At 43.0% G+C, this 19,090-nt stretch overlaps 1 protein-coding gene and 1 long non-coding RNA gene across 10 annotated transcripts in view; one reads left to right on the forward strand and one right to left on the reverse strand.

The window, feature by feature from the left end:
- SOX5 (SRY-box 5) overlaps nucleotides 1-19,090 on the forward strand; it is a 641,599-nt gene that overhangs the window by 272,118 nt on the left and 350,391 nt on the right. The window lies entirely within an intron of this gene.
- On the reverse strand, nucleotides 113-9,303 carry LOC121108363. Of its 2 annotated transcripts, none has more exons than XR_005842835.2 (3): nucleotides 9,021-9,303; nucleotides 8,258-8,335; nucleotides 113-6,663 (listed from the first exon to the last, which is right to left on the reverse strand). It is a non-coding gene; the product is annotated as an uncharacterized LOC121108363 (long non-coding RNA). The 2 variants fall into 2 exon arrangements; XR_005842833.2 differs by having other exon boundaries at nucleotides 8,258-8,363; nucleotides 9,021-9,300.

Here is a 19,090-nt window from a genome sequence, read left to right on the forward strand (position 1 = left end):
ACAAACAAACAAACAAACAAAAAAAACCCACAGAAACAAGTGATATTTTACTCATAATTTCAGAATGAATTTATTTTTCATTTATTACACATAAATTTAAAGTGTTGGCTGCAGTTCTTGACTGGATATGTAAACATGTAGTCCAAAAGCTGACCAAGTGATAAGTTCTTAAGGCTTGGTGTTTGCAAATCATCAGTCACATCACCCTTACTTCTACCAGAAGCACAGTTTTCAGCAGATGTTGGTAGTTTCTCCTCTGAGAAACTGAGACTCAGAGAAACGCTTCTCTGAGTACATGTCTAAGTGCTTTGCATGACACAGATACATGTAGTCATGTCGTGAGGTGCCTTCCCCACTCAAGGAATAAGGAGCAATTGGTCTTATTAGGTGAAAATAAAACCTTCAGGTATGACACAGGCTCTGCTTGAAGTTGGGTAGGATTGCAACAGCTTCAGTCCTGTTAATTCCTGAGTTGCTGTGTTCTTCTCGTAGCAGCCTGAAATAGCTGTTTAATGACAGACCAGAGCTCTTATTTATAATCATGTTGTACTTGCCTTCAGAGTTGTACTTTTCTATTGCTTGAGCAAGGATTAAGTCAACTCTTCTGTCTGATTGTTTGTTTTCATAATTACTGTTGCCTTTGTGTATATAGAAGGCTGACACCTAGCATGGAGTATTTTTGAGGTCCACACCCTGGCTTCTCTGACATCCAAATTACCCCTTCCCTTTTTCATTTTTCAATTTTCTCTCTCCTGTGATATCCCTTTCTCTGATGAATGGGAGGAACAAATCTTCTTGTTCTCTACCATAGATCTTCTCTTTGTTGTGTTGGTTTTGTTTTTGTTTTTTGTTTTTTAATATCCTGAAATGCAAGTATTCTAGGTTAGTTAGCTCCCCACTTCCTTCATGCAGCCCCACAGCAACATATGTGAGCAGGAAAAAATCTCCCTACCAAGCTGAGCAGTCATTGCTCATCCTCAAAAATAACCAATGCAAATGTTTTCTAGGGGTTCCTGAACATGACAGAGAAGGGTTGCTTCTGCATGTGCTTGCCCCTCATTCTGTGCAGCATTTTCACCCAGGTTTTGCAGGCTGTTTCCCAACTCCTCCTCGGTCTCTGCAGGATGAGGGATTTCTCAGGACCTTGCTGTGAAAGCGGCACCGTCATAAAAAGCAACAGGGTCTGCTCAGCAGCTCTGCTCCATCGTCACCCAACCCACAAGAGGGATTCTCTCTAAAAAAATATGTATGTCGTTGGAATATATGAAACTGCATCTTAGTATGTGGGGATGCTGCTGCTCTATTACTGCCAATAGTGGGATGGATGGCATGGTATCAATTTTAAACTAAGAATGTACCTAGCGTGTTCAACAGCAGAGCACTTTTAGGAAATGCTCAGTGCTAAGATCCTGACTCAGCAAAAGATGCAAGCCCTTTCTTCGCTTAGCTGGAGTCAACCTAAGCATGTGTTCGTGTGCTTTGCTGGTCACAAGTAACTAAATGGCTCCGAGTTCTCTGTGGCTTTGGTTTGCTCCCTTTTATTTTTCCTTTTTAACTGATACTTTTCAAGTGTTGTGCCAAAGAGATAGCAGTGCCAGCTATGGCTTTTTAATGTACAGATGATTGACTCAGTAGACCACAAGCACTTCTTTGGAGCTGTTACAATCCAGTGCATTAAAGCCTGCTCAGGGATGGAGGGATGCTGTATTTCCCACATTCCCTATACAGTGGCCCTATTGTGCTGCACTGCCTGTTGCGCATGTGTATCGTTTCCATCTGTCTGCTGAGACTCCTTAGGAAACTTGTGATGAGAACTAGTTACTGGGCCTGTGCGGCTGCTGGATCTGAAATGCTTGCTTCTGAAAACCGTGGAAGAGCTCAAATCACAAGACTGTAAAAAAAAGAGCATCTATAATATGCAAGTCAGCCCTGACCTTCCCTATCCTTTCCCTTCACACGCATTTATTATTTTATTGAAATGTGCTCTCCTCCCCCCCCCCAAAAAAGAAAACCTAAAGCATTTTTAAAGTAGCCCAACATCCAGAACATTTTTATTAATGGCATTATGTTTCAAATGCTGTTTGTTTAATCTCTGTTGGATATTGCATTGGCCCTTGTTCATCATTTGGATACAAGGATCTCTAGAGATACCTGCAGAACCAGAAGGAGCCATCATGTTGTCTAGCCTGATCTACTTGCAACAGGCAATACAATTTCAGATTGTCCTTTTATCATCAAACCTAGAACCACTCTCTCAGTTCCAATATGCATTTGAGAAAACCACTGTGTTGAAAAGAGTATGTTTTACAGCATTATGCACTGGCAAAGTTGTTGATGAATAGTATCTTTCATGTTATTTAGAGATAAAATAATGTATGTTTTAAAACCGTGATCTCTCGTACAGAGCTGACCTTTGGCAAAGCCAATTGCCTGATTGGGAACTGCAGTTTTCAGTTTTTTTGTTTGTTTGTTTGTTTTTTCACCTTACAGTGTCAGCTTTGAACGTGTTCAATCAATATAAACCTATCACGGGGGTTAAAAGGCATAAACAACCCACCAGTCTTTCAGCAATGAGAGGGTTGGGTTGTGACAGTTATGGAATTAATAACTCAAAACTTCATGCTGTTGGTTTCTGTTTCTGTTCATTTTTTTTTTAATCTGTGATTTGTCGTCATTCTGTGTAAACCTAAATAAAGGGGAAAAAGAGAACCAATAGAGAATAAACTTTAATTGTTCATATAGCTTCTTTTTAAGCAGAAACCAGCCATACGAATTTGAGAGGCTGTGTCGTTATAGGGCAGGATCCCAATGCCACAATAAGCAATTAAACAACTTTGAGGATCAGAGGATTAACAGATAAAACTTCACAGCCTAAGCACGAAGGTCACTTAGTTAAGAGCTAACAACCAGAATGTTTGCTACATCTGTTAATTTCCTCGGTTCAAAAGACTGAGGGGAAAAACCTGGACATGTCCTGGCATTCCTTTGGAACATCAGTTGTGGCAATGTGAAAAAGACAATACATGTGTAGAAATGTATCAGGTTTGGTATTTCCAGCAAAAGAGGGAAGAAAGTCACTGTACAAAGTATCTAGAATATTGTGTACATCTCTGTTTGCTTGTGTATTAAAAGGATTAATTTAGACTGGAAGCAGTTGAAAAGTGGCTATAAAAATAATCTGTGGAACTGAGAGTGAGTCTGTGTAATGAAAAAGGATAAAAGGCTTGATTTGTTTAACCAGGCAAGATCAAGTTGATTACATGTTTTATCTGCTATTAATACACCAAGAGAGAAAAGAACAACTCAACAGAACAATTAATAATGTATTATCTATAATAACATGTGGTTTTTCTGTCTACCCCTACGATAGTTCCAGAAAGACCACGTTTCTTAAAGATTGTGTGGTGGTTTACTTCTCTGGAGGTAATGTCAGACAGTTGCAAAAACTGAACTAAAATCCGGGTCTGGCAGCTACTACCTCCATGCTGGGCACAGAACTATAAGCAACAGAAAGAATCAGAAATCATTTAACATGATATTTTATTGACGCATCAATACTGATGTGTGTACTATTTACCTCCTTGTCCGAATGCTTACAAAAAGTTTGACCTTTTATTGCAGATTTTCTGTTAATTGAGGATAAACTGAGATGTACAGTTCTCAGTTTTTAATTTCTGTAAAACTATATATTTATTTATTTATTTTTATATATATTTAACTCATACTTTCCCTGCACTCCTTTAGTTCTACACTAACTGCTCCATAGTTTCTTCATTTGCTTGCAAAAATGGGTTAGGAAAAATGCCATCAGGTATAGCCATGTGTATGTATCTGAAATATACTGAAAGGTTTCAAACTGAGCTGATTTTGCCTCAAAATATTTAATTTCATTACGAGATTTTGAAACAATCCAATTTATTGTGTCGAACTGTTGGATTTAACGAAGACTGTTTTTTCATCCAAAAAAACCTAACAGAAAGTTCCTGAGCATCCCTACCTAAGAAAGATGGAGAGTATGGCAGCTCTTGAGCAACTATAATTTTAAATCTATAGAAAATATTTCTGATATTGATGCTAGTATTAAACTCTCCTAAAACACACTTAGGAAATGTATGCTGGAATATTAACTGATGCACTGCTCAGCATTAGGATCTTGTCATTAACCCTTCCAATGAACAGCCATTCTGCCTAACTAGTGGTGCCACAAACATGAGCTGGTGGGACATCTCCTAGCAGTAAGTCCTATCCCTAGTCACTGAGCTGAGACTTTTGGAGTGAGGGCCAACTGGTTTTATTTGTAAAAAGGTGTTTTTTGTTGTGTTAGTTCAGTACCTGTGGTTTTGTGTTACCATTAGCAGCTCCTACCCCACTGTTTGGTCTGTTTTGACCTTCACTGCGTTCACAAAGCTGGCCAACGTCATACTCATCCTATAATCAATCCTTGGAGATATCCGTCCTCAGTCTTACTTTGTCAAAAACAAATGCAGAGTTGAGGTTAATAAGCATAGAGAAAAGAGAAGCTTTCTCAAGAAGGTTTCGAGGACTTCTAATTGTTGTTGTTGTTCTTATCAGACAATGAATTCCCAGCTAAGGAACCTACAGTTGGTCCTTGAAAGTTTAGCACTGAGGTGACTGCCTTTTGGGGTTGCAGAGTTCAGGGAGGCTGCATATCATCCTGGCTGGCTGCTGTGATGTGATAATATTGATTTCTGTTCAGAGTACACACGGATGCCTATAGGTGTATCTGTGTCCATTAGGTTCTGAATGCAGAGCTTTTAATTCTTGGTAAGTAGTAGCACAGTGCGTGGGAAGGCTTTAGCTTGTCTTGTTTGTTTTAACAGTAACTCGAAATAATACCGTGTACATCCATTTAAAATGAATTGACCTTTTTTCAGAGTGAGGTTTGTGTGTTACTTGTTATCAGATGCCTCCATTTATCCATGTAAATGGGTACAAAACAAGGATTATTTCAGACTACTGCAAAACTGAGAGGTAGTTCGGATTTAATGGAAACATCAGTTGTTAACTCTTTTACATCAGGTTGCTAGGTAAGTCCTCATGGATGAAAGTTGTGCGGTGTTTTTCTTACCTAACTGTGTTGAGCTGTGAAGGAGTGGTGAGCCAATGCACATACACTGTCTAGCAAGGCTTGCTTCGGAGCTCTGCAAGGAGACAAACGTAGGCCTTTTCTTTTTCTTTCCACAGAATATGAATCAATTAAGGCTGCTGAGTTCCAGGCTTTTATCATTACTCGTGGTCCTGCTGCTTTTCCACTGCTGTGCCAAGACTGTGGGGATTAGGTATGGGGTAGGCAAAGGCACATAACGGGAATCACAATGTTAACATACAGCGCCTTTTCTGAACATAAAAATGAACAATTTCTTGAAATTGCAATTATAACAGAAAAGAGTCTGCTTTTTCACAAGCTGTTGGGATTTCCATGCTTCCATGTGATTTGCACAACTACAGTAATAAATACAAGGACATGAATAAGATGAATTTAAAAAGCGAAATGATTGTTCATTTCAAAATGACAGTAGCTCTTAAAAACAAATAGTTTCAAATAAGTAATAGCTAGAGTGAATAGTATTTTAAAATATTACCCGCATGATTATTTTTCTACAGCACGGAAGCAGGCATGATCCCTGCCCCCAAAAGCTTGCAAATTCTACTCAACAGAATTAATCAGTTTGTTAGAGTTAGGTCAGAGCTAAGGGCTGGACCAAGGAGCAATCTAAGTCAAGCCTCGTCTTGAGTGATGCTAAAATTAGAAGCTTGAACTCCAACCTTTATTGAGTGGAAAAGCACGGCCTGTTTATCCCCCGAATTTTGGTGCAAAGTTGGTTTCAAATTTTCGTTCTGCTATACTTTAGTGTTAAGTGGCAGTGTTACAATGCATGGAAACTAAAAGCATTGATTGTAAGTTGTAGGAAAGTAGAGGTTTCTGTAAGCACTCCCACCCATCTGGAACTTGCTGCTCCCTTGTAATCAGTCACAGATTGTTAAATAAAGTAGACTTTACTTCACCCCGAACTCATGCTTTATTCTTCTGTTAGTTGTCCAAAATAAGTATCCCTTAATTAGAACTGAATAACCAATTGGCTTGCATTACCTGCTGGCCTTCAGAGGTCTGTAGGCACTTTTGTATTTCCTTCTGATCATATTGTACTTAATGAAGGGGTTTGCTGGCCAGGTTCCACATGGGGTGCTTGGGTTCTTGGTGACTGCAGTTAGTGTTTTTATTTATAATTTCTACAGTGCTGCTTTAAATATTTTATTATCCAAAATGCAAATGATCTCCTTTATCTTCCCTTTGTGGACGAACCTGTTTGCTTGACTTTCTGTATATGTGTCATATTTCCAACTGACATGTAGCAGTGTGGGATCTCACATTTGGATACTTCTCACTTGGCGCCGTGCTCATCCTTCCACTTACATTTTGAAGAGTAATTTCATATTTTCTTCTCTATCATTTTGTTTGCCAGCATGGATGAGAGCCATTCCTGGAAGGGGGGTGTGCGTTGGAGCTGGCACTGAGCGAACCACTGGCATAGGGAAGAGAAGCTGTTCCCGTGTCAAGAAGGCTTGGGCATGTCTAGGTTGTGCAGCCTATTCCACTCTCAGCTTGTTGCCAAAATTCTGTGTGCTCCCTTATGCCAAGACCTATTGAGAGAAAGACTGTCTGTGAGTGTGTGAATTTATAGATATTTAATTAATAGTCAAGCAGATAATTTTCATAGTAATTGCCTTACCTAGGGTGAGGAAAAAAAGGAAAGATATGCTTGCCTTGACCCTCAACTCTAGCCACGGGTTGCTTTCTAACCTGTGACAGGTGAAGGATTTTTTTGTTTGCTTCTGCTCCAGTTTTTGTTTGGGGAAAAATTTGTGAAGGGTTGTTTGTTTTGCCTAATTGATGCAACACAGGGTTCTTCCAAATCAGCCCCCTCATCAGAAATCTTTGTTATGAGGAGCCTGCTGTAATAAGAATTTATTGCACGTAGCTCTGTTAATGTGACACGTTGGTGAGTGTGCCATGGATACTCCTCTGCGTTTGATCTGCCTATGAATCTCACAGCCCTAGCTGGGGAGCCTTGGCTGTTTAGATTGAGCTGAAGCAGCTTGTGTTTTCAGCTGTAGCTCTTCATTACTCATTATGAATGTTAGTTATTGCAGTGGCTAAAACTAGGCTCCGGGTTTGGCTGAGAGAAGGTGAGGCAGAGCAAGACGTTAGCTGTAGGCATTCTGGCTGTGTTGGGTTAATACTTACTGCAGTTACTGGGTTAGTGTGTACTGGTGTTAGATGAATTTCCTGAAGGTGCTGATTTTAATGTCAGCAGGAGAAGCGCTGCCTCCTGCTGTCATGAGCAGGCTGGGAGCTGTGCGCCATCTCATCAGCCAAGACCCGCAGCAGCGCACCAGGGCCTCCTCAGGGGACCCAGAGACATGGGATCTGCAGGTGAAGCTAAGTGGTATCACGTGGCAAAGGCCTTAGCACGTTCCAGAGAAAGTTAACTCAGTCTGCATGACCTGAGGAGCATTGATCTACAAAGTGCTTTGCTATCCGTGGTTGTTGTCCTTCCAGGAATCAGAAGTTAGTTACTATTTTTTCCTGCGGAATTTTTAGGTAAACTTCAAAACAGGTAAATAGTTTTGGTGTGGTCATTGTCTTTCTATGTCATGTTGGCACTTATAAGCCAGAAAACTCAGTCAATCTCCATCTTGTCACAACGGTTTCTACTGTTGTAGCAGCAGGGGGGATGAGCAAAGACTTCTCCCATTCTTGGAGTGCTTTCCTTCTGACTAAAAACCACCATACCACTGTGTTTCTGAGATATCTGTGCAAGATGGAGCTGCTGTGCTGACCCTATGTCAGCTGGAAAGGCAGCACATGACCATTCTGCTGTCACCCCAGAGCTCACCAGGGCTGCAAAGCGGAGGCAGAGGTACAATGTGGCTGTTTCACTGAGCGCTGCATGTGTGTGCAACGGTGTGCTCCCCATCCAGACTGGGGACACCAGGCAAACCGCTGCAAAGGAAGAACCCCCCAGACGCCATCCAGACCTCAAGGGCAAGAGAAGAGCAGCTGAGAGGTGGACTGCGGCATGTTCGCGTTTTGCAGAACTTCAAAGTGATTTTGAGCAGTTGTAGTCTAGTCACTGACTCATCCCCTCCTCCCCCTTTTCACTTTTCCTGCCACTCCATGAACAGCATGTGAAAGCACTGAAAGAAAATAAGAATCTTAAACTCATAAACATACCTGCCTCCCATCTGGCATTCATCCTAACAGCCTGGTGATCTCCTTAGTTGTCCAGCAGATAGTCGAAAAACAAGAGTCCTGTGAAGATTCGCATGTCACCATATCCCTGCCAGATGGCGGTTAGTAAAACATAGGCAAATTGCATTGGCTCCGCTTCCATCATGACAATCACAACAGAAACACTACAGTGTTGCAACATCGCTATTTTTTAAGCTAGGAAAATGAAGGGACTGTAAAGTAGGGCAGTCGTGGAATGTTAAACACCACTAAAACCTAATTGCAATGAAGTAAGTAGGCTCTGAAGGGCACAAAGCGCAGCAGAAGGCAACCTGCAGGTTTCAGTCTCTCACTCTAGGAATGCTGGGGTGAGCTTTGGGAAGCTGGGCACGTTTGCCTCAGCACCCTGTTGCAAAGCTCGTGCCAACTTTAATTCAATTTTTAATCCCAATTTTAACTAAATGGCCATTCTTGATTCGGTAAACTTTTCAGTCTTCTGACCTCAGCAGAAAGATAACGAAACCGAGCTATACGGCTTTATTATGTGTTTTTAAGCCAGAACACTGAGAGACTTGCTGTTTCGAAAGGATGAGCAATTTGGGGAAATAATGGCATAGAAAAGGAGGTCATCTTCAGGGTGCAGTAGGAAGTCAGGCTGTTGCTAGTGTCACGTGCTGCAGTAAAGCAGTGCCTAGACGCTTTGGCTAGAGGTTTGGAAGTGATTTAATTAGCTGTTCCCAAAACGCAAAGGACAATCTCTACCCACCTTGTTATGCAGTGGTACAATGCAGCATGTGGCTGGGTCCATGTAACATCCTCCTCTTGCTAAAGGGAGAGGCCTTGCTCTTCGCTGTTTACAGTCTTATTAATGTCCGTTTAGGCCGTTTCAAGAGTTGGGGTAGTACGGTCAGGTTGCGCTTGGACTTGATGATCTTTAAGGTCTTTTCCAACCTGAGTAATTCTATGATTCTGTGATTCTAAGTAGGCAGGTTGAAGCCGCGATCCCCACTATAGTGAATGCACTACAGGTTGGGATGCTGGCAAAGTGTGTGTCTCTGCTGACCTGACAGCTGTGTCTGTTCCTTTGCATTCATTTTAGGTCAGGTAAATGCGGAAAAAATGTTATTTAGCTCTTTAATGAGTTAAAAAAAAAAAAGCAGTTTGACAGCTGCAAAACAGTGCCATGCTCCTGGGGAGCTTGAGTGCCGTGGATGTCTGCAGGGCTGTAATGCCCAGCACAGACCTCGTCCCACCTTTTGCAAGTTAATTCACTCTGTAGTTAGTGACACTGGGTGGAGAGTTACAAAGCCGCCTACAAGTGCCAGATGAATTCAACCAGGATTTATTTAAAAACTGGTGTTTGCTGTTCAGCGTTAATTCATTTACGTGTCTTCAGCTTTCTTTCCTCTTAACCAGGGATTACTTCACATTGTTGCACTGCTTGTTCGTGCAACTGACTAGAGGAAGACTGAAAATGCTTCAGCAATATCTTTGAAATTCTTGTGTCAATTTTGGTAATTGCTTTTTCTCCTTGAATTTACAATCTGAATGATGCAATCATGTCGTTTATTTGATAGCATTGGAGCTGCTGGCTTGTCTTGAAGCAGAACCCAGAAGAGTTAGCTTGTAGCAGGAGTTCAGTTCAGCTTGTTGCTGGCTGAAGGAAAAAGGAGGATCTCCTTCAAACCAAACTGATTGCATCGCAACTTAGTTTCTTTCCCCCTCTCTCCATCCCTCTGCCTTTTATTCTTTCTTCCCCTCAAACCTTCTCCCCTTCTTTTACCGTTGCCCTTAAATATGCCTGCTACCCTTGGGCTCTGACCTCATGCAGGCAGTGAGCACGGAGTCGTGTTATTTGGAGTGAAGTAACACCAGTAGTCAGGAAGGAACAATGTAGTTCAGGCCAGATAAAATAAATCTCGCATTTCCTGTCAAGAAACTGGGCCAAGAGCAATGATGAGAGACAGAGGGGGCAAACCACGCGACTCAAAACTAGAGACATATGGGTTAGGAACTACCACAGCCCTCACTCGCAAACAGAAAACAAAAAGCAGAGCCATTGGACGAGAGAGAAATAATATCAGCTACTCAACAATACAAACCTCACACCATGGGGTCCAGCCACTTCCAAACCCATCGCCTGCACGGCACAAGCGGCATCTGGATTTCCTGCTACTGTACAAGATATTAATTGTCCTTTAATTGTTTTATTTAATTGACGTTTTGTGTTGTAAATTAGAGAGCTGATCTTATTCCCACTTCCTTGTTTCTTTACCAAACTCCCTGTCAGAACTGAGGGGACTCGCTGATTAGGAGTTGTTGCTGCTTTTGTTTCCGTTTGCTTTGTTTTAATCACTCTTGGGCTGGTTTGCATAATAGCAAAAAACTCCACGTTACGTCAGCTTTATGATGTGACACCGCTATCACAGAAGTGAGTCCTTCGTCCAGCACTGCTGAGGGAAGGGAGTATGAATGAGTCCATGAGTAAAGGCTTCAGGGTCCGTCCTTGGATGAGTTATAGCTTTGAGTGTGTTTATTTATGTAAAAAAAGTCTGTAGGATGCAGCCAAGCTACAAAGTTAGGATTTGGAGTCTTTTTGGATTTTATTTCTGGAAAGGATATCGATGTGTGTATGTGGGGAGTGATGTCATCTGTGGATCATCCTAACAGGTTGGGAAGCCGGGGCTCTTTGGGATGCTGCCCACAGGGGCTCTTTGGGGGTTTCCAGTTGGATCCTGATCAGTTTGTGGGGGGAGCTGAAAGCAACGCACCAGATACTGCAATAATGTTCAAACAGACCTAGCACTTTTCAAATTACTCTGCAAATATTAACTAATTAGATTGTTTTTCCTCCTTAGGAACAGTTAGCAAAATAGTGGCTGGGGAGCTACTGGGAATATGATTTATTTAAGCGTTGAAATGCTTTGTATAAGTCCCTCACAGGAGGTCGTTAGGAAAATGTGGTTACTTTAGGATGTGAAGAACAATCTTTTACTGTGCGGGGAGAGGAAGCAAAGAGCAGTCAGTTTTATTATGGACAAAGATAATCTTTGAGCACCTCAGTTGTAAGTGCTGAGAGTTCAAAATGGGTCTTGACAGCCTATTTGAGAGGCAATGTTTTCTATCATGAACTGTGCTTGGATGAATTTGGTAATGTGCTTGAACAAATTCAGTATAGAAGAGGGAGATTTGTGAGCCCTCCAGTACAACTTGTTCATTTTTTTCAGGAGTGGAGAGGAAGCACTACCACTTAGTTGGACTGAATGGGTCCAGAGGTAAACAGCAGGATGGGGCTGCATCTCCTGTCTGCTAGGAGGAGGTTAGGGAATGGCTCGAGGAGTGCATTTAGGCATCTGGTGGTTGATTGAAAAAGTGAAATTGAAGCATCCAGGAACAGGGAACACAAGGGAAGGGGACTATTTGGAGCTGGAGTAACTGAAGTCAGCATCAAGTGTAAGCAGTGCATGCACATGTAGCAGACAAGTTCCTGTGCAATGTGCTGCTCTGCAGAGGTGGCATTGGAGTCAGGTGGGCACAGCTTGCTGTCCCAGATGATGAGAGGCTGCTTGTGTCTGTGAGGGGCAAGCAATGCCCAGATGCACCCTATGGTCATCCTGCGGAGTGTGGGTTTGATCCTCAGTGAAGCGAACACCCTGATGGAAAGCTTAACTGATCTGACACAGAATTCCAGCCACAGAGTTGTCTAGCAGGATATCGAATAGCAATGTATTCAACCAGGGAAGCACTGTGTTAGAATAACAGATCTTCAGTATAAACTGAGCACGCCCTGCAGGTATCCTTGTTTCTGGGTGTTTCTGAGAGCTCTCCTCACTGCCTGAACTCTTTCAGGTGCTGTGAATCCAGCGCAGGTGCAGTGCTCACACTTAGGCATCCCCTTTGCCTGATGCAGCATGACAGCTCCATGGTGCTGGTAGAAGTTGCTTTGCGTCAGATCAGGATGCAGTTGTCAACTCATTTCCCCATGCTGGGCTGTGAGCTGAGGGGGAAGAAGGAAGGGAGGTAACTCTTTACTGGGGAGTGATATGCAAATATCAGGCATGGGATTGTACCTCTGTAAAGTTCTTTGTGAAGTATGTTAAAGCAGTTCAGCAATTATGAATTATTTTGGGATTCTCCAAAATAGGTACATTAGCACGACAGTTCACTGGTACACACAAATAAGGAATTTTTGGTCACTGGGTTTATAGCTCGTTTTAGAAAAAGATAATCCAAATCCAAATTTCCAGCAAAAGCTATAGGTAGGCCAAAGAGATTTGCATCTAAAATAGGACCTTTCCTTACTCAAGCATCTAGACCTGCACTTACTTAGATCCATTTTTAGATAAAACCTTATTTTAAAGCAGGCCCCACTCATCTGGGACTGAGTTAGCTTGTGGCTGACTTGCCTGTGTGTATGCATACACGCCACAGTGGGGCTCAAGGATGAAATTTTTGCACCATGTAAGCTCATCAAATTTAGATACATAAAGAAGGAGCCAAAGCCGTGTGTACAGGTGGGCTGTCCTGAGTAGCTCTGCTAGGAGCCCCATTGACCGTGGCCAGGCCAGCGGGATGCCTGAACTGAGTACCCTCCTGGGTGCCTGGGGAGAGATCATGGTCCTTTGAGTTCAGTTTTCAAAAGACCGGAACAATGTGAGAAGCCCTGCACTTGCACTTGAATCGGGAATCAAAGAATCTGATGCTCTAAGCACAAGATTCCCTTTGATTTAAAGACCAGGAAAGATGCTGGGTAATAATTCTGAATTTCAGTGTTGCCCGTAGCAGAGTTAAACATGCATTCCTGATGTAATTAAGAATTAAATTCTCATTTTGATTGCACACATCTGTTAAAGTATTAACTCACTGTACATCAGAATTTTTCAGAGATCCAGCAAGCAGTACTCAGGGTGAAGTCTTTGCAAGTATGTGTATTCTTTAATATTGTCTCCGTTTTCAACATCCTTAAAATATTAGGGAAAAAAAGAATCCTCGTCTCCTGTTGTGCCATGGACTTCTGGTGGTGATAGAAGTCTCTGGTGGTGATAGAAGTCTCTCCATTTCACATTCACTGTCAGGGTCTAGGAGAGCGTGACTCACTGTGTCACGACAAGGACTGAACAGGAGCACTGCGAGGCTCCTGGTGCCTGGAGCCCAGGAGGTACCCCTGCAACCTGCCCAAGCAGCCGCAACAGAACGAGAGCAGGCACACTCCCAGCCTCCTCTCTGGACACTGAATTGCCTCCCTCCCTCCCTGGACTGACATTTGCTGGAGTTTCCCCAGCAATTTTTCCCCTTAGAAAACACACACACACACACAAAATATGTTGAGATCTCCTGGCCACAAACCAGGATGTACCTTTATTCTGTGAGAAACTTGCTGCAGACTCCATCTCATACCCTGAAGCTCACACAGTAGACTCCTGTGCAAGAGGGTCAGAGTTTAGGCCTGGCTAGAGAAGTGTGATTTGGAAAGTTTCAGTGATTGTATGTAATACATTTAGTTTTGATCTTTTTTTTTTTTTTTTTTTCCTTTAGAAACAGAGGAAAGTTCATGAAACAAAACAACGTTTAAAGCAAATTGCAAAGCCAAACATTTACCATTAGGGGCAGGTTAAGGTTGTCCCTCCAATCACACTTCTGCCCTCTTGTGTGAATGCCCTGAGATACACTTTTCAATTGCAAGAACCTGGACTCATTTTCCATCTTCAGTGCAGAGAATGGACACATAACTGGACAGAATGAATGGGCAAGTTTTTTAATACTGATATTTCCTAGCCTGGAAATGCCTGACTTTAACCATTTTCTCCAGTGTTTTTGAACATACGCTCTGTTATTATTGATTTCAGAATAAACACTTCACTCGATTTGAAGAGAGATATTCTTCTCTTGTTCAGCTTCTCTGAAGCTCCACAGTTTCATCAGTGCTGAATTTGGCCCATCGTATCTAATGAATCTTATATTCCAAAATCAATATTAATAATGCCAGGTGCTCTTTTTAAAGAGGTTGAAGACATTCATATAGTCTGTGTAAAGTTCATATGAAATGATACTACTCTATTCTTTATTCATCCTTTTGGTTAATAAATAATCCTTCAGCTTTTCGGTAGTTGGTTACTGGGATCCTCTTGAACATCTGTATTTATCATTTAGGAAACCATCACCAGTAAATCTTCCTCCATTCCAATTTTTGACAGGAAGCCCAGGCTTTCGAGGATCATTGGCTACTTGTCGTTTTGTTCTTCTTAAATATATATAAACTGCTCTGCTGGTGAGTTGCAGTTTATCAGTGAATAAATTGTTTAGCAAAAGTACTGCATCGGTGAGGCACTAAGAAGGAAAATCAAGCATCCACTTGCCGAATCCGTGTGTTTGCTGAGACGCACCATTTCATCTGGGAATATGAGTGACTCACAGAGGTTGGAGGGACTCATAATTTCCATACTACAGCACCGTTCGCTAGGATTTTCGGACTTTTGTATTTACCATTAGAGGCAACGTTACGCGGTGCCAAAGAAAAAAATCCAGCCTTCATAATGTGCTTTCCTGATTGTAAATGGGGCTGGATATCCTGTACTGAAATGTCAGGTTAGATCCTTTGTAAACTCTGAAGCCTATTCTCAGAATAGAACACTTCTGGAGTGTATTAAATTGGTGTTAATTGAGAAACGCATATGCCAATGACATTTTAAGCTACGCTAAATAAAACCAAACCTTTAGCAGGTCCCTATCACAGAGAGATCCTGAGATTTCACTGAACCTGCTGCTGCCGTCATCTTTTTTCCATCTATGCATATGTTGCTTGCAATGATATATGGTAACTCCTGATGCAAATACCACTCATGCTGTTACAGCTTAAAAGGCCCAGAAATAGCATGCAAACACAATGTCTGTTTTTTTCTATTTCACATTATAAAAACCTATGACCAAACAGCTGAAAGTTTGATTCATTTTCCCTGCAGTTTTCTCACTAGCTGACTTTAAAACATTCATTTAGTGCTGCAAGTAATAAAAAATTCATCATCTCTTTTTTTTTTTTTCGGGGACTAACTCGGCAAGCATCTTAGAGTTCTCTGGCTCCTGCTGAAGCTGAGCCACAGGCCCACAGCTCAGGAAAGGCCCCGTCCTCGCACGACCCACTGCCCAGTATACCCACTGACTGCACTTCCCTGCCACGGCTGGCCCCTGTCAGGCCCTAAGCGTATCGGTAAAGTACACGTGCTTTATCTGAAGATAAACAAAGCCATTTGAAAAACACAAAGCAAAATTGGGGTTGAAGTCCCAATTGTGTCAATATACTCATGAGATGTGGCAATATTTTGTTGCACATTTGATTTGTTACAGAAAAGAAAGGGCAACCTGGAAGCTGCCTAGGGCTGGGTCTGGCAGCAGGCAGCTCAGCAGAGCAGTGATGAAATCCTGCTCTAGTATTGATACACACACTCTTCCAAGCTTGCTTTGCAGGATTGCTCTCATTAGAGCAGCTGTCTTCTGCTGCAAGTTAAGGCAAGAGGTCGAGAGCCATTTATGAAGGATCTGGTGCCATTATGCTGGCATGATCTAGCTAGGAGTGAAGCTCTCCCTCGTAGCTCATTGATTGCCAAATGACAAATCTCCCTGCAGCTTTGCTACTAAGTAACTTTTTACCTTTGAACAAAAATTCTGAGTTTTTTTCCTCAAATAACTCATGCGGCTCCTATTTGGAAAAGCAGAAATACATTTGAAGGTGCATTGTATTGTAACTGTTCAGTGCACTGTAGGACCTCTTCTGGTGGGAATATGACATGTGCCCTTCTCCTGAACGTGTACTGGAGGTGCTGAGTCTTATTTCTGATTTACTGCATTTACAAGCAAGACTAAAAATGCAGTAAATCCTTGGAAGGAATTTGTTGTCTATAAAAGCCAGTCTTCTAAGGTCCTAGCTCCTTAGGAGCCTCTTTCCTGGTTGCTTCCCCACATTGTGGAGAAACACCTACTTGATATACAGCTGAGGGGGCTGCTCCTCTCATGGTGGGTACAGGAAGCACTAAGATGGTGCAGGACCCAACTGGTTCTCTCCTGTGCCCCCTCCATAAATCTTGATTTCTTTTCTGTGCGCTTTAGGAAGTTTATTGTATGTGCTGGAAATCTTCTTCCCAGATCAAAAGGATTTCTGGTGGTTCAGGTAGAGCCTTGGCTTGTGGGAACTCTGAAACCAGTGGGAATGTGTTGTTGCCTAGGCCATGGTCAACCTGTAGCTGTGCTCCAGGTTGCAGGAAGCTGAACCCTGGCCTGTCAAGAAACATAGATTCACAGAGCCATCAAATATCCCAAGTTGGAAGGAACTCATAGGGAACATTGAGTCCAACCCCCAGCTCCACACAGACTGTCCAAACCCTATATCTGAGAGTGCTGTCCAAATGCACCTTGAACTCCAGCAGCTTGGGGCTGTGCCCACTGCCCTGGACAGCCCATTCCGTGCCCACCAGCCTCTAGTTCAGAACCTGTCCCCAACCCCCAGCTGCCCCTGCCCTGACACAGCTCCATGCCGTTCCCTCGGGCCCTGTCGCCATCACACAGAGCAGAGCCCAGTGCTGCCCCTCCGCTCCCTGTGAGGAGCTGCAGCCGCCATGAGGCCTCCCCTCAGCTCCTCTGCTCTGTGCTGAGCAAACCCAGAAATGAATAAAGCCATATATTTTTAATAGAAATATCACCCTTCCGAATCTTCTCTTGCGTTAGATTGAGTGTTCAGGGGGTTTCTAATTATGTTTTTTTTCCTATCAGCCTGTTTGTCCTGTTCTTGTTTGTTATATGCAGTACAACACGGGAATTTAAGCTGAACAAGTACCTGAAATGTCCTGCAGAGAAGTTAGTACCTTTATTTGGATGAGAAATGACAGAGCAATCAAGTGGTTTTCTAAGGCCAGGCAGGAACACTGGGGCAGGAGGGAGACTTCTCTGTTGTCTGTCCAGGCTGTCTGTCTGCCTGTCCTCATGGTGCAGTGTCCCACCAGCAGCCACTGCAGTAGATCTGGAGACTCATGTGCTTTGGTTACTTGCTGGCTGTTTGCCCTGTGAAAGACTTTTCACAGGAGAGTTATACAGAATTAGGTTATAACACGCTTAATTGTGAACTTCCCTGTCATTTTTCTCGGTGCCTTGCTCTCCCGTTAATGGTGTTGCTATGTTTGAGGGCCTGGCAAGGTTATGCTATCAGAAGGAGTTGTTCTTTTCTCCCTGTGCAGGGATGATAGCTGCCTTGAAGCCAGCATACAACTAGGGAGTTATATGTTTTAACACGCTGCTATTAACCCTGGGCTGGGGACTCCTTCAGTGATAACACTGTAGATTCAGGACTTGGGCTGTGTAGAATTTAACATAAAATATTATGATCGCTCTGTCTGTTTGCCCATCTGTCTATCTGTCCATCTATCTAATTGACCTGTGCACATGCTGGAATCGCTTGGGGAAGGTCAGTGGGAGTTCAGAATGACAGAAAAAAGGTCAGTTTTTTGCGTGTGTGCATGTGTTTCTCAAGCTAACTGATGAGGCGTCTTGGCACGGTGTTCCCATTTAAAGAGACAGCCCCGTCCATTCGGAGGATGTGAATGCCCCTCTTGTGAAACACAGCAAAGTTGCTCGCGAGAGGTGACTGTTTTACGGCTATTCCAGTGATAATGTTGCCTTGCCAATATCTCCTGTGATTCTGCTGAACTTGTCAGAGATAAGGCTGGAATGTGTGGTGGGGTCCAAGATTTTGTTTGTGCTTAATTAGGACATCTGTGCATTCACACGTGATGTCAAACGGAGGAAAGGAGAAGCCTTCTCACCCTGCAAAGGGGCTGCGTGAGCACGATGAGCTCCAGGCAGCGTGTCTTGGAGGGTGTGCGGTGCAACAAAATAGCTTGGAAGCACTTCACTCTGCAACTATCCTTTTCTAATTTGGAACCAGTCCTCTTTTTAAAACTTTTTTTTTGTAGGTGAGCCCAAGACGTGGAGCTGAAGACTGAGTCCCTTTGCAGGGTCGGGCCCGTCCCGCGCTCCAGAGCTGCCTGATTTACGGTGGCAGCAGCGGCTCACAAAGAGCCCATTAGGCAGGCGGAAGTCCCTCGCAGGGTTACGAACCAGACAGTCTACACCAAGGCAGGTCAAAGGGTGAGCTTTCTGTTTACCGAATCTGTAAATAGCTAATTATTCAGCTCGGCAACAGGGCAAAGCCCCACATAGGATATAAATCCCCGGCAATTCAATGTTATCTGGCGCTGAGCTGATTTTAGGTCCAAGTATCCCTTGCGGTAGCGGAGGGGAGCTCTCTGCACTTTAAAACCTTTCAGGGCCGTGGTACAATGCCATGGGACCATTAAGGAGCCCTCACGTGCCAGAAGCAGTTTAACAGGCCCGGTGTTGGGCACTTAATTGTGTCAATAATTATTCACGCATTAGCACCAGCTCCTCCTTAAAGCGTGGACTGCAGTGACTCATTAAGTTATTACTGGGATTCATTACCAGTAAAATTAGCCTTTTTTCAAAGTGCAAAATTTATGTTTTGTAGAAAAATATTGTTAGGAGTGCAACAGCTTTGCTCTACTCCCTGCTTGGTGGGGATGAAAACAAGACTGCATGGAGATGAAGCGATATTTTTGTCCAAAAGGAGGCCATCAAAATTAAGAGGCAGTCAAATGGGAAAGAGCCTTGAGTTTTCTTCATCTTCTTCTTTTTTTTTTGCATGGGGAGGTTTATGTGCTTAAAAGGGGGGGTAGGGAAGAAGTCGCATTCCTGCCTGGCTTTGGCTGTCGGTGCTGCGTGTGCCGTTTTCTCCTATTGAGGCTGAGCAAGATGCACGGTGTCTTCTGATGAATA

The sequence above is a fragment of the Gallus gallus genome, chromosome 1, assembly GCF_016699485.2.
Source record: "Gallus gallus isolate bGalGal1 chromosome 1, bGalGal1.mat.broiler.GRCg7b, whole genome shotgun sequence".
NCBI classification, from domain to species: domain Eukaryota; kingdom Metazoa; phylum Chordata; class Aves; order Galliformes; family Phasianidae; genus Gallus; species Gallus gallus.